We start from the raw sequence: 14,184 nt of genomic DNA on the forward strand, positions 1-14,184 counted from the left end.
ATTCCACTGAGAACACTAATAGCATACCTTTTCCTGATATACCAAGATATAAAATGGCTACAATAAGTAATTTTACTGTTCTTTTACAATATTTTTCTCTTATACCTCTACCACATACCCAACTTTTAGAAATGAAGATCACAAACCTACCGGAACATAAGCCTACCTGAAAACTGCTATTAACCAAAGACTTACCTTGCTGTATAATCTTCCTACCTCCAGCAACATATGTGGTTAAAATCTAACAATTTCTTTAAAACCTATTATAGTAAAAATAGATTAAAAGACTAGAATTCAAAAGACTTTGACTAGTCACTGTTTTTCTCCCAGTATCCTGAAAGTAGTAATTAAATATTTTTTGTACATCTAGATGGTTACTGTATTAGATTGCTAAAAATAATGAACTAGTATAAATATAGCTTCTCTTCGGGGCACCTGGGTGGCTCAGTCAGTTGAGCAACTGCCTTCAGCTCAGGTCATGATCCCAGTCCTGGGATCAAGCCCCGTGTTTGGCTCCCTGCTCAGCAGACAGTCTGCTTCTGCCTCCTCCCTCTGTAGCTCCCCCTGGTTGTGCACTCGTATGCAAGCACACTCTGTCAAATAAATAAAATATATACATATAGCTTCTCTTCCCCATGGTTGTTTTCTTCACACTATTCTTTCTCTAATGAGAATCTAAATTTGCTGATAGACAAAATATACAATTGCCGCATTTCACAAACTTTTAGATACATGCAGACAGACAGTGAGTTGCTAAAGATCAATCAGTTAAAGCAGCACAGCAGGACATAAAACCAAATTTCCTATTAACTAATCTAAGGGTATCTAAATCATTCCATCTTTGAAATTAGGGGCTGCTGAACAAGAGGACTTGAAATTAATGCATTTATATCAATGCAATACACAAGAATGGTAATAATAAAAAAGTAATAAATATCATGGTTCAAAATGAAATGTATTTATTAGAAAGGTAGTCTGTGTAACAAATACAAAATACAATTAAATAATGTTAAGATTTTTAACTTAAGTTTTTATTGAAGTATAACAGACACACATATTCTAAATTTATAGCTCAACAAATTCTCAGAGTGAACTTATCTATGGTAACGTCCAGGATCACAAAACATAAGATAACCAGCACCCTAGAAATCCCCTTCCAGTCACTCCAACTACTGGAAGTTGTAACCACTATCTTAACTTCTAAGACTACGGATTAGTTTTGTATTTAACATGCACTTTTAAACCACTTTCTAAAAAGAGAGGATAAAGGTATTTGGTAGTCTTTTCCTTCTCCACAAATGATAGTTACAGGAATATACAACCTCACAGGTCTCACATTTTATTTTAGTGTGTAACTATTATCAGATGACAGTAATTTAAAAAAAAAAAAAAAGGAATGAAAGAAACAGCCTATTTCTTTCTTTCTTTTTTGAATAGGCTCCATGCCCAATATGGGGCCCAAAATCACAACCCTGAGATGAAGAGTCACATGTTCCACTGACAGAGCCAGCTAGGCACCCTACCCAGCTAGGCCTATTTCTATACAAAGCTATCAAAACCTCTATTTCCTATAATTCTTATTTCAAAGACAGGCAGTGCTGTATCCAAAATCAGCCATTAAGTCCTGTCTGGAGTTCAGCAGGATCAGTACTAAAGGCGGAACACAAAGATGGGTGAACACATGGGCACAGGAATGAGCAAATTACAAGAGGCAGCAAATCAGACAAGGATCACCATAATTAAATATCGAAAATACAAATCACAACAATAAAGAATGGATACATGTGATTTAAGATTCAAGGGATGGCCCACTAAAATGGCTACAATAAAAAATATAGATAATAACAAGTGTTTGCAAGGATAAATAAATTGGGATCTTCATACATTGCTGGTGGGGATATAACATGGTGTGGTCACTGTGAAATGTGAAATGGTGTAGCCACAAATATTCGTGGCACCATTAGTCATGATAGCTCAAAAGTACAAACAATACAAATGTCCATCAACTGATGAATAAATAAATCCACATAATGGTTACTCTGTTAATCAAAAGAAATGAAATACTAATTCATGCTACAAAGTGATATGACCCAAAAAAGCTACACTAAGTAACAGAAACCAGTCACAAGACCACATTTTCTAAAATTCCTTTTGTAAGAAATGTCAGAACAGGCAATGCTATAGAGATAGATTAGTGATTGTCTAGGGCAGGAGACTAACAGGAGAACTGAGATGTGATGGCCAAAGTGTTTCAGCTTTATTTTCAGTGAACTGAAAATGTTTTACATTTCATAACTGATCGTGGTGATAGTTAAATCAACTCTGAATATTTTAAAAACCACTGACGTATACTATTAAAAAGGAAGAATTGTAATGGTATCTGAATTTTATCTGGATAAAGCTGTTGCCAAAAAGTCAAGAAAGTAAGTATCCAGATTTCTGGGCTTCAGATAATTTTATGCACCCCTCTTTGATCTCATCAAAAGTCATGTGATTTAGAAAAATCTGGGGATCTTCCACAAGTCTATGTCTCCCAAGAGTTGTGATGAGTTGTATCTCTGAAGAAACAGACTTCATATGTTGAAGGAAAAAAAAATGTTTCAGATTCCTCACCCTTAATTACTAAGTCACCCTCTAGGTCCTGGTAATGGAGATCCTCAGAGGCAATGAAGACTTGCCAAAAGGACAGATCAATTCTGAGAACAGGAATCCATAAATGAATTTACAAAGAGGTGATTCATAGCATAATTTACTAAACTCAATTTCGTTTCCATTAGTTTAAGCCCCAAAGCCAAAACAATGAACTCTTTATGGTTAACTCTGCTCTGGGTTTTGGTGAATTTTGTCTGCCCAGCTGGAGGCAGAGAAGGAATAAGGGAAAGGTGGTAGGTACATGGTGTGTGTGGTGTGGTATGTGGTATTTGTACACCAGTAACTGTTCTCTGAGTTATGTCAAGCAGTCATCAAATGCAAAATTAACATCCCATATTACCTGAGCTATTCCTACCAAGGGAGTATTCTAATTCATGTTTTTATTTTGAACTGAGAGAAAAAAAAGAAGTTCATAAAAATAAATATCAGTACTGTATTTTTTTTCACTAAAAAAGCAGCAAAACTAACAACACAAGGACCAATAAAGAATGTTCCAAACTATTTGGTATTTGATGAAATCATAATCTAGTCTTTTATTTCTATAAAAATTATTGGCCATGGGTGCCTGCGTGGTATAGTCAGTTAAGTGTCTTCCTTTGGCTCAGGTCATGAGCTTGAAGGGCTAGGATCAAACTCCATATTGAATCTCACACTGGGCTCCCTGCTCAGCAGAGAGCCGACTTCTCCCTCCCTCTGCCCCTATCCCCCCACTAGCGCTTGCTTGCTCTCTCTCTCAAATAAATAAAATCTTAAAAAAAAAAAAAAAGGCTAATCTAATTTACAAAGGAAGTTAAATACATATCAGATACACCTAACTCCTTAGCCACATTAGGACTGGTTTGCTATTATACGTTGTTTCAATTCTGAATCCACAAGGCTATACTCCCTCTTTATATTAGTTTGATTCAATTACTTTATTCCTATGTCATGATGGCAGCATACCAATTACTCCTGATATTAGTGTAGGATACACAACTAATAGCAAACCTTACATGAAAAAAGGCACAATAACTAAAAATGTTAATTTTCAAAACTAAAAATTAGGGTTAGGATTTGGCAATTTACATCATAAATTAAATTTACATGAGAATAGCAGTGGGGGATAAAAACTCATGAAGATCACAGACACAACTTTGAGGAACTCTATCTCTAAACTGAGATATGGTTTAGAAATAGTCATTATTATTGGTACGAATGACTTTTACCACCAATGATAAATGTAAGTACTGTTAAGCTTAAATGAAAATGTGATGAGTTTACAGAGCTCTAAAGAAACAAGATTTTTAAAAATATTCATAAGATGATTTTCTATTTTTCTATAAAAAGCTTTAAAGATTACCAGAAAATGAACTAGAAATACATCCACTATTTATCCACTTTTTTCATATAATTAGGTGGAAAAAACTATTTGTACCCGAGGGGATATACTTAGGACAGGTTTTAAATTTTTAATTCTCTCTCTCTTTTTTTTTTAAGATTTTATTTATTTATTTATGTAAGACCCAGAGAGAGAGGCAGAGACACAGGCAGAGGGAGAAGCAGGCTCCATGCAGGGAGACTGAGGTGGGACTCGATCCCTGGACCCCAGGATCACGGACCCCAGGATCTTCAGCCCTGAGCTGAAGGCAGGTGCTAAACCACTGAGCCACCTGGGTGCTCCTTAATTCTCTTCTATTGGTAATTATTCTACCATGTGCCAAGTTTATGAATATGAAATCAAGTACCTAACAGAATACTCTCTCCTACCACCTAAATGCTCACAGCTAAATAGTATGGGCAACACGCTTTGCCACATTCTGAACAGTAAAAATTTCATTAGCAAGAAAGATATTTCAGCCCAAAAGGCACCATTCTGGGCTCATAACTACATTGGCAAAATGTCCAACATAAACTAAATTTCTTAGAGAGTTCTGCTCTTACAGGTAAGAGCACACAATCTAATAATATTTTCAATTATGAAAAGGAATGAGGGAACCTTGATAAACTTATTAGCAAATAAAAATTAACTTGCAGACTATACCTGACAGAAAGGAGGAAGTTACAGTCAGGATAACTATTGTGAGACTGCCAAATTCAACTTTTAGGAGGCTAAATGTAATAAAAATGTGAGAAAAGACCAATGATCAAGGAACCTAGCCTAAACAGACAATAATAATGTTCAGAAGATAAGACTATTAGCTATCAAATGATTCATGTGAATTCTTGTTGACCAAGGACACCAAGATGAAATAAAAAAAACAGATAATTTACTAAAGGTTCTAGAAGAGACAGTTATAGATGTCAGGGTGACCTGACATATATAGGTGACCAGGGAAGGCTTCAAGGAGGAATCCATAATTTAAAGGATGAATAAGAGTCAGGAAAGAGAATTAACAGCATAGTAGGGGACAGAAGAAGAGACAGGCCATTCTAAAATGTAAGACAAGGGATATACCTTGAAAAATAAACTAGAAAGCTGTATCATTGTAGTTGCTCTTCAGCTGGATCATCTGGTAACACAGGGTGAAAAAGGGATTGAAGCGGGCCAAAGCTGGAGGCACAAGAGTAAAGAAGCTACTGCTATAGAAACTGAGAAAATACATGCATAGACAATAAGAGACTGGTGTTTAGAATGGGAAAACACAAAATCCAGAGATAATGAAAGATAGAATTACCAGGAGTTTAACCTTTGGATAGGAAACATCCATGGCTAGCATCCTAGTCCAAACGATCATAATCTTTTGCCTGTACTATTGCAACAGGCTAGTTGTTCTTACTTCTACTAACAGTTCGTTTCTACACATCAACTTGGGTGTATCCTAAGAATATAAATCAGGTATTACACCCTTGCTCAAATTTTTCCAGTGGTTTCCAAATGTCTCAAAAACAAAATCCAAACTCCTGACCACAGTTTATAAGATTCTTTATGATCTAATGTCCATCTACTTCTCCTACCAACTCACCTCTTTATTCACTAGATTGCAGCCAAACTGGCCTTCTTACTTGCTGTCCTTTGACCATGGCAAACTTTCGCTGCACCTGCACTTTGCATTCCCCATACCTACCATACTTTTCTCAAAGATTTCTGAAAGGGTAACTACCTTCTGCTCACAATGTGGGTCTTGGTTTAAATGTCAGCTCTTTGGAGAGGTCTTCTCTGACTCCTCTGGAGCAGCCATGATAATGTGCCTTGAAGACCTCCCACTACAGAAAGCTTAACTGATGAAGAGCCCCAAATGCTGTGTTCTGAAATCTATTATTGCATTTGCCATAAGTCACATTTCCCACAGGCTGCTCCTGGCCAATGACATAATGACAGGGAAACTAAGTTGGGCCTGTCCCTTGGAGACACAGAACTCCTTTAATAGCTGACTTTAGTTTTAAGGACTTCCTGATGGCTGCATCTTCCTAAGACCCAACTTTTCTTTCCTCTCTCCTTCACTCAGGGTCAGACCTCCACTGCTCAGTCCGACAACTCTTGTCTTCTCTAGCTCCTTCCTCATTTTCTCATAAGCACTTCTCCCTAATAAAATCCTTGCACATTGTGCAATAAGGGAAATACCAACAGAGTGAAAAGGCAACCCACAGGATAGAAAAAAATATCCACAAATCATGTATCTTATAAGATATCTGATAAGGGATTGTATCCAGAATATATAAAGGACTCCTAGAACTCAACAACAAAAATCCAGTTAAAAAACGGACAAAGGAACTAAATAACCGTTTCTCCAAAGAAGAAATACATATGGCCAATAGGAACATAAAAAGAGGGGTAACTGGCTCAGTCAGTTAAGCATCCAACTCTTGATTTCAGCTTAGGTCTTGATCTCAGGGTCTTGAGTTCAAGCCCCACACTGAGTTGAAGCCCCATACAAGCCCCTCCACACCCAGTGTGAAGCCTACTTAAGAAAAAAAAAAAAGAAGAAGAAGAAGAAAGAAAGAAACATAAAAGGATGCCAAACGATGTCACTAATCATTGGGGAAAAGTAAGTAAAAAATACAATGTGTGCTACTTAGTACCTAGGATGGCTATTATCTATAAAATTAACAAGTATCACTAAGGCGTGGAGAAAATGGACCCTTTGTACATTGCTGGTGGGAATGTAAAACGGTGCAGCAGCTGTGGAAAAGAGTATGGCAATTCCTCCAAAACTTAACAGAATTACCATATGATCCAATAATTCCATTTTTAGGTATGCACCTAAAAGTAAGCAGGGATTCAAACAGATACCTGATATACATGTTCATAGCAGCATTATTCACAACAGCTAAAAAGAGGAAGCAACCCAAATGTGCATCAATGGACGAATGGATAAACAAAATGTGCTGTACATATATAGGGAAATACTGTTCAGCCTTAAAAGGAAGGAATCCGGGGCACCTGATTGGCTCAGTGAGTTAAGCATCTGATTATTGATTTCAGCTTAGGTCATGATCTCAGGGTCGTGAGATAGAGCCATGTGTGGGCTCCAAGCTCAGCACAGTCTCCTTGAGATCCTCTCCTTCTGCCCCTCCGCCCCAGCTCACACATACACTCCCTCTTTCACACAATAAATAAATCTTTAAAAAAGGTGGTGGGGGGGGATCCCTGGGTGGCTCAGCCGTTTGGTGCCTGCCTTTGGCCCAGGGCGCGATCCTGGAGTCCCAAAATCGAGTCCCGTGTCAGGCTCCCTGCGTGGAGCCTGCTTCTCCCTCTGCCTGTGTCTCTGCCTCTCTCTCTCTCTATGTCTATCATGAATAAATAAATAAAATCTTTTAAAAAATAAAAAAATAGAAAGGAATCCATACAAAAACCTGCACTAGCTGGATGCTTACAACAGCTTTACTCATAATTGGCAAAACTTGGCAACAACCAAAATGTCCTTCAGGAGGTGATTGGATAAACTGTGGTAAATCCAGACAATAGAAATCATTCAGTGTTAAGAAGAAAAGGAACTATCAAGCCATGAAAAGATGTAAAGGAACCTTAAATGCACATTATTAAGTTAAAGAAGCCAATCTGAAAAGGCTACACCTGCTAAATGATCCCAACTATAGCATATGAAATTCTGAAAAAGGTAAAACTATGGAGACAAAAACATTAGTGGGTGCAGGGAGGGGGGCTTGGGGGATGATGAACAGGTATAGCAAAGAGGAGTTTTAGGGCTGTGAAATACTGTTTGATTTTATAATGAAGGATACATACATACCACTATACATTTATCCCAACTCACAGAATGTTCAACACCAAGAGTGAGACCTGAGGTAAACCAAAGACCTCTGAGTGATGATGAGTCAATTTAGGTTCATCCTTGGATTAAAAAAAAAAAGTACTATTCTGGTGATTGATGTTGATAATGGGGAAGCCTATACATGTGTAGGGGCAGTAAGTACATGAGAAGTCATATACCTATCAATTTTGTTTTAAGCCTGAAACTGCTCTAAAAAAATAGTTTAAAAAAAAAAAGGAAATTCTGACACATGATACAACATCAATGAGCCTTGATGTCATTAAGCTAAGTGAAATACCTTGTCACAAAAGGACAAATGCTATATGCTTTCATTTATATGCGGTACCTAGAACAGTCAAATTCAATGACAGAAAGTGGAATCACGGTCATCAGGGTACAGGGGGAAAAGGGAATGGAATTTAGTGTTAAATAGGTGCAAAATTTCAGTTGAAAAGATTAAAAATGTTCTGGACATGGATCCTGGTGATGGCTGCACAACAATGTGAATATATTTAATGCTAAACCATACACTTGCACATAGTTAAAATAGTAAACTTTATATAATGTATTTTTTACCACACACACAAAAAAATCCTTGCACATTTAATCCTGTCGTGGCATCTACTTCTCAGAGGACCTGGACTAACACACATTCCACTTAAGGAACCAACTTCTTTTCTCTACCACTCAGTATCACATCGTGATTTTTGTAGTCTTTGACTTGCCAATAATCAAAGTCTCAGCCTACTTTTATTGTATATGGTATGGGTCCCTCATTAAATTCTAAGTTCCAAGAAAGCAGGTACCTTTTCTGTCCTATTCATTGCCTGATCTCTAGCACCTAAAATTCAACTGGCTACATAGTAGGCACTCAATGACTATCTTTGACTGCATTAACCAGTAAAGCAATAAATGGGTAAAACTGAAAAATGACTCCTACATTTCTGGCTTTGGTAACTAAGAATTGTGCTGCTATCAATCACTAAGACAGGAAAGAAAGCAGAATATGAAAACAGAGTAATCATAACAAAATTATATAATAATAATAATAATGTCTAAGACTTCTTGAGTATTTATCATAGCCCCATTATCAGTAACAACTCTAGAACCACAGAAGACATTTATTTTATCCATGGGGACCAACAAGCCTTTGAAACAGAGAAACTGATCACAAAAGAGAACATTAAGGAATCAAGAGATTTTCTCATCCATAAAACTGATAACCTGATCTACATGCTGCTTCTTGATTCATAGTAAATACTAAATAGGAAAGTGCATCTTCCACAAAGGCTATAGAAACCACTTTCCAGGTCTCTGAAACTATCAAGGTCCAACGTTAAAAAATAAATCTTCAAACTGGAGAACTGTGGCTGGATTCAGCTCACAGACATGTATTTTTTGCCCTGCACAATTCAGAAACAAAACAAAACTGGTGGTTAGTTCTCATTAATATCAAAGTGAGAAAAAGGCTTTCATCACTATATAACACTGTACTGGAAAGGGCTAGTCAAGTATTCAAACAAGAGAATGGAAATAAAAGGAGGTTGATTTTTTGGTCATTATTTGCACATGACATCCATAGATGAGGGCGATAAGAAAATCACTGGAAACACTAACATGGGTGAGTTATATGTGTGTTTACGACAATAATTCTCTAAAAAAATCAATGACTTTCCTTTAAACAAATAGTAGCTAATTAGAAAATACTAAACTACCACTACCACAGAAAAACAAAAACTACCACTCACGATAGAGGTGAAAAGATTTAATACCCAGTATAACAATTAACAAGACACACACTACCTATATGGAAACAATTATTAATTTGTCACTCTTGCAAAAATTACTGGGAAATTTAATGTCACTCTAAAATACTAGTAAATTGGGCAGCCCTGGTGGCTCAGCAGTTTAGTGCCGCCTTCAGCCCAGGGTGTGATCCCATGTTGGGCTCCCTGCATGGACCCTGCTTCTCCCTCTGCCTGTGTCTCTGCCTCTCTCTGTGTGTGTCTGTGTGTGGATAAATAAATAAAATCTTTAAAAAAATAAAAATAAAATACTAGTAAATTTTTAAAATTATAAAACAGGGGCAGTCCCAGTGGCTCAGCAGTTTAGCGCTGCCTTCAGCCTAGGGCGTGATCCTGGAGTCCCGGGATCGAGTCCCATGGCAGGCTCCCTGCATGGAGCCTGCTTTGCTCTCTCTGCCTCTCTCTGTGTCTCTCATGAATAAATAAATAAAATCTTAAAAACAAAATTAATTAAATTATAAAACAACAGAAAAGTGCCTGGGTGGCTCAGTTAGGCGTCTGATTTAGGCTCAGGTCATAATCTCAGGGTCCTGGGATACAGCCCCATGGTGGGCTCCCTGCTCAGCATCAAGTCTGCTTGCCTCCTCTCCTTCTGGGCGTTCCTCTCTGCTTGTGTGCTCGCGCTCTCAACTAAATAAAATCTTAAAACAAAGGAAACTAGCATTCCAATCTGACTTCAAGGAACTTAGGGAAGAGAAAAAGATAACTGACCAACCCACCAAGATGATGACTGGAAGACTAAGAAGTCTTATAAAATATTTTCAAAATATTCTAGGAAGCTAGAGAAAAATAAGGCATTACAGTAATAATAATAAAAAAAACTATAGCATATCTAAGAACTACAGAAAAACATGAAAAAAGGATACTGAATGACAAAAGGGGAATTTAAGTGGGATTACTGACAAAAAATAAGTCAAGCAAAAAGTGTCATTTATTTGTGTACTAAAACGATCTGGATTCAAGTTTTTTTTTTTTTAACATTTTATTTATTTATTCATGATAGACATAGAGGGAGAAAGAGGCAGAGACACAGGCAGAGGGAGAAGCAGGCTCCATGCAGGAAGCCCCATGTGAGACCTGATCCCGGGACTCCAGGATCACGCCCTGGGCCAAAGGCAGGCGCCAAAACGTTGAGCCACCCAGGGATCCCCTGGATTCAAGTCTTGACTCTGCCTCTGACTAGCCATGTCACCTTGGGCAGATTACTTAAACTCTAAAACTGTTCCTTGTCTATAAAATTGGGATACTCACATCTATCTCATAAAATTGCTCAAAGCGGGATGCCTGAGTGGCTCAGTGGTTGAGCATCTGCTTTCAGCTCAGGGAGTTGATCCTGGAATCCCAGGATTGAGTCCCACATTGGGCTCCCTGCATGGAGCATGCTTCTCCCTCTGCCTCTGTCTCTGCCTCTCTCTCTGTGTCTCTCATGAATAAATAAAAATCTTTAAATAAATAAATAAATAAATAAATAAATAAATAACTCAAAGGGTTAAATGAGAGTACTTAGCAGAGTACCTGGCATAACAGCTGTTATTAATTCCTCTTCTAGAGGAGCAGTTACATAGATAAGAATTATGATGTTTAAGACCTTCCCTTATACCTAGAAATAGATGAAATCCTTAGAGTCAATGAAGGACATACAATCAACTGTTCCTACAGAACCTTTAAGCACAAAAATGAAGGCCTAAGTTTCGTTGTCACAAAATACATGAGAACAAATAATTTTACAGATTCTCCCCTACTATGGAGAATTAAAGTTTGGAGTGCTGGATGCTCCCTAATTTCTAAAAACTAGACATTCTACTTTTGGAAAAACATAAATCTCTCTCAAATAATAGGTTTCTATTACTCAGTGAACCTAATGAACTTGTTTGTCTTGTTTAAAATATTCTAAAATCCCCAAGTATTAGTCATCAAAGGAAAGCATATCTAACATCTATTTAGGTCTCCTATCAGTACAAACTAGGTGGAGTTCAATACAGAGTCTACTACTCTAGACGTGACTGTGGTGTCATCATAACCAGTAGCAAAATGAAGGGTGTATCTATCCTGGCAAGCCTGAAAAGTATCAGGGACTCAGTTTCAACTAGTTAGGAAGGCAGTACTAAAAATCACAGAGTACACCACACAATGTCTAACAGTTCTAGTATGAAAGCCTAGACTCTGGAATTTAAATTGCAACAAGAAATATAAAATACAAAGATACTGGTAATTATCTGTTACATAAAATATATTCTATCAAAAAAACTGAAATAACCAAAAAAATATTGTACGCAAAAAAACTGCAGAACTGTACAATAAGATGTAAAAAATAATCCTCATCAATGGAGCAACACCTCGTTTCTGAGTGAGCAAAGACTCCAAACTGGCTTTGTTATAAATTAGAAGTCATAATTTTTTTTAATATAAAACATAAACACCATCACCATGGACATATTATTGCCTTTAAAAATACTGAAGATTAAACCTAAAGATTAATTCAAATTCATACTGTTTGCATGTAGTTTCTCACCATCTTGTTCACTGAACTTCCAAAAAAATCAACATTTCATTAAAAATAACTGTACAGAGCTATATGTACAACTGAGGGGGGTAGAAGTACAAGGGAGAATCTGATTCAAGTGTTTTTTTTTTTCCTTTTTAATAAAGTTTTAATTTTTACAACTAAGATAAAATTAGGTATATCCATTAAACTTCTGAGCAACCTTTAAAAATGAGGTAACTTCAGGATGCCTGGGTGGCTCAGCGGTTGAGCATCTGCCTTTGGCTCAGGGTGTGATCCCAGAGTCCTGGGATCAAGTCCCACATCGGGCTCCCTGCATGGAGCCTGCTTCTCTCTCTGCTCTAACTCTAGAGAGTCTCTAACTCTCTCTGTGTCTCTCATGAATAAATAAATCTTTTTAAAAATGAGGTAAGTTCTGTACAAAAAGATACAGAAAGCACAGCTAATTTTTTTTAAAGCAGGTTGCAAATAAGACTGTTACAATACGATCCTTTTTTGGTGAAACAAGTTATGTTTATACATGCATGGGGAAAATACAGAAAAATATATATGTAGTTGGGGACTAAGACTGTATGAGGGAGATTTATAGTAATGGGTTTGGAGCTTTCGATTTTTGTTACACATTTCTGTCCAGTTTGAATTTTCTTTTTTTTTTTTTTTTTTTTTTATTTATGATAGTCAGAGAGAGAGAGAGAGAGGCAGAGACACAGGCAGAGGGAGAAGCAGGCTCCATGCACCGGGAGCCCGACGTGGGATTCGATCCCGCGTCTCCAGGATCGCGCCCGGCGCCAAAGGCAGGCGCCAAACCGCTGCGCCACCCAGGGATCCCTGAATTTTCTATAAAACAATCATTTGCCCCTTTTAAAATGAAAGTGCAAGGATTTTTTTTAAAGGAACAAAATATATTTTATTTTTCTACCGAACTAGGACACAACTTTGTTAATAGCAGATTACTACACAAATCAAATATATGCTAAGGGAACTCTGACTAGACATAAAATTTCTACTTTAGTGACTAAAAATGACCACCAGTCCTGGACTGGATTAATAATAGAGTAGGGCAGAAACTGACAGATGGCACCTGACTGTTTGCAAATTTGAACAGAGTTGTCAATTTGACAGTTGATCATGCTTTTTAATTATTGAGACTGGTCTATGATATGTTGTTTCTAAGTTTACCTTTATGAAGAAATTTTAATACTTGGAAAGAAATTTATCATGAAATCATTTCATGAAATCTTTTCATAAAATCTTTCATCATTAAAAAAACAGTAATTAGTGTTGTTTATGTTAACTGAAAGGTGACAGTAAGAAAAAAAAATGTACAAGGAAGGGACACCTGGGTGGCTCAGAAGTTGAGCAGCATCTTTCTTAGTCTCAGGGTGTGATCCCGGGGTCCAGGGATAGAGTCCCACATCAGGCTCCCTGTGGGGAGCCTGCTTCTCCCTCTGCCTATGTCTCTGCCACTCTCTGTGTGTCCCTCATGAATAAATAAATAAAATCTTTAAAAAAAAATGTACAAGGAAGAGATGTCTGGGTGGCTCAGTGGTTGAATGTCTGCCTTTGGCTCAAGCAAAGGTGTGATCCCAATCCAGGGATTGACTCCCGCATCAGGTTCCCTGTGAGGAGGCTACTTCTCCCTCTGCCTATGTCTTTGCCTCTCTCTCTCTCTCATGAATAAATTTTTTTAAAAAAAATCTTTTTTTAAATCTTTAAACAAAATGTACAAGGCAAACAAACCTCTACAATCTTCCATTCTTGATAATTCTTCAAGTAATCAATCTGCCACTTTCAAAGCTTCAAATTTACAAACTAATCCTTGAGTAACTTTTACTTAAACTTCAGTTTCCAAAGCTGAACTTCAAGTGGCCTCCAGGTTTCCTTGGAGATTGGAACTCCGTGAACTGAGAATTCTCTCTTTTTTTTAAAGGGACAGAAGCCAATTTAAAGACAATTAATACTTTTGTGTATAGAAATATCTGCTTTAATATACCCATTATCTTACCAAATTTTACCTATTCACAAGAGCTTAATG

The 14,184-nt window shown here is 37.2% G+C and overlaps 1 protein-coding gene across 8 annotated transcripts in view; it reads right to left on the reverse strand.

The window, feature by feature from the left end:
* RNF111 (ring finger protein 111) overlaps positions 1-14,184 on the reverse strand; it is a 127,890-nt gene that overhangs the window by 52,683 nt on the left and 61,023 nt on the right. The window lies entirely within an intron of this gene.

The sequence above is a fragment of the Nyctereutes procyonoides genome, unplaced genomic scaffold, assembly GCF_905146905.1.
Source record: "Nyctereutes procyonoides isolate TBG_1078 unplaced genomic scaffold, NYPRO_anot_genome, whole genome shotgun sequence".
Classification (NCBI taxonomy): domain Eukaryota; kingdom Metazoa; phylum Chordata; class Mammalia; order Carnivora; family Canidae; genus Nyctereutes; species Nyctereutes procyonoides.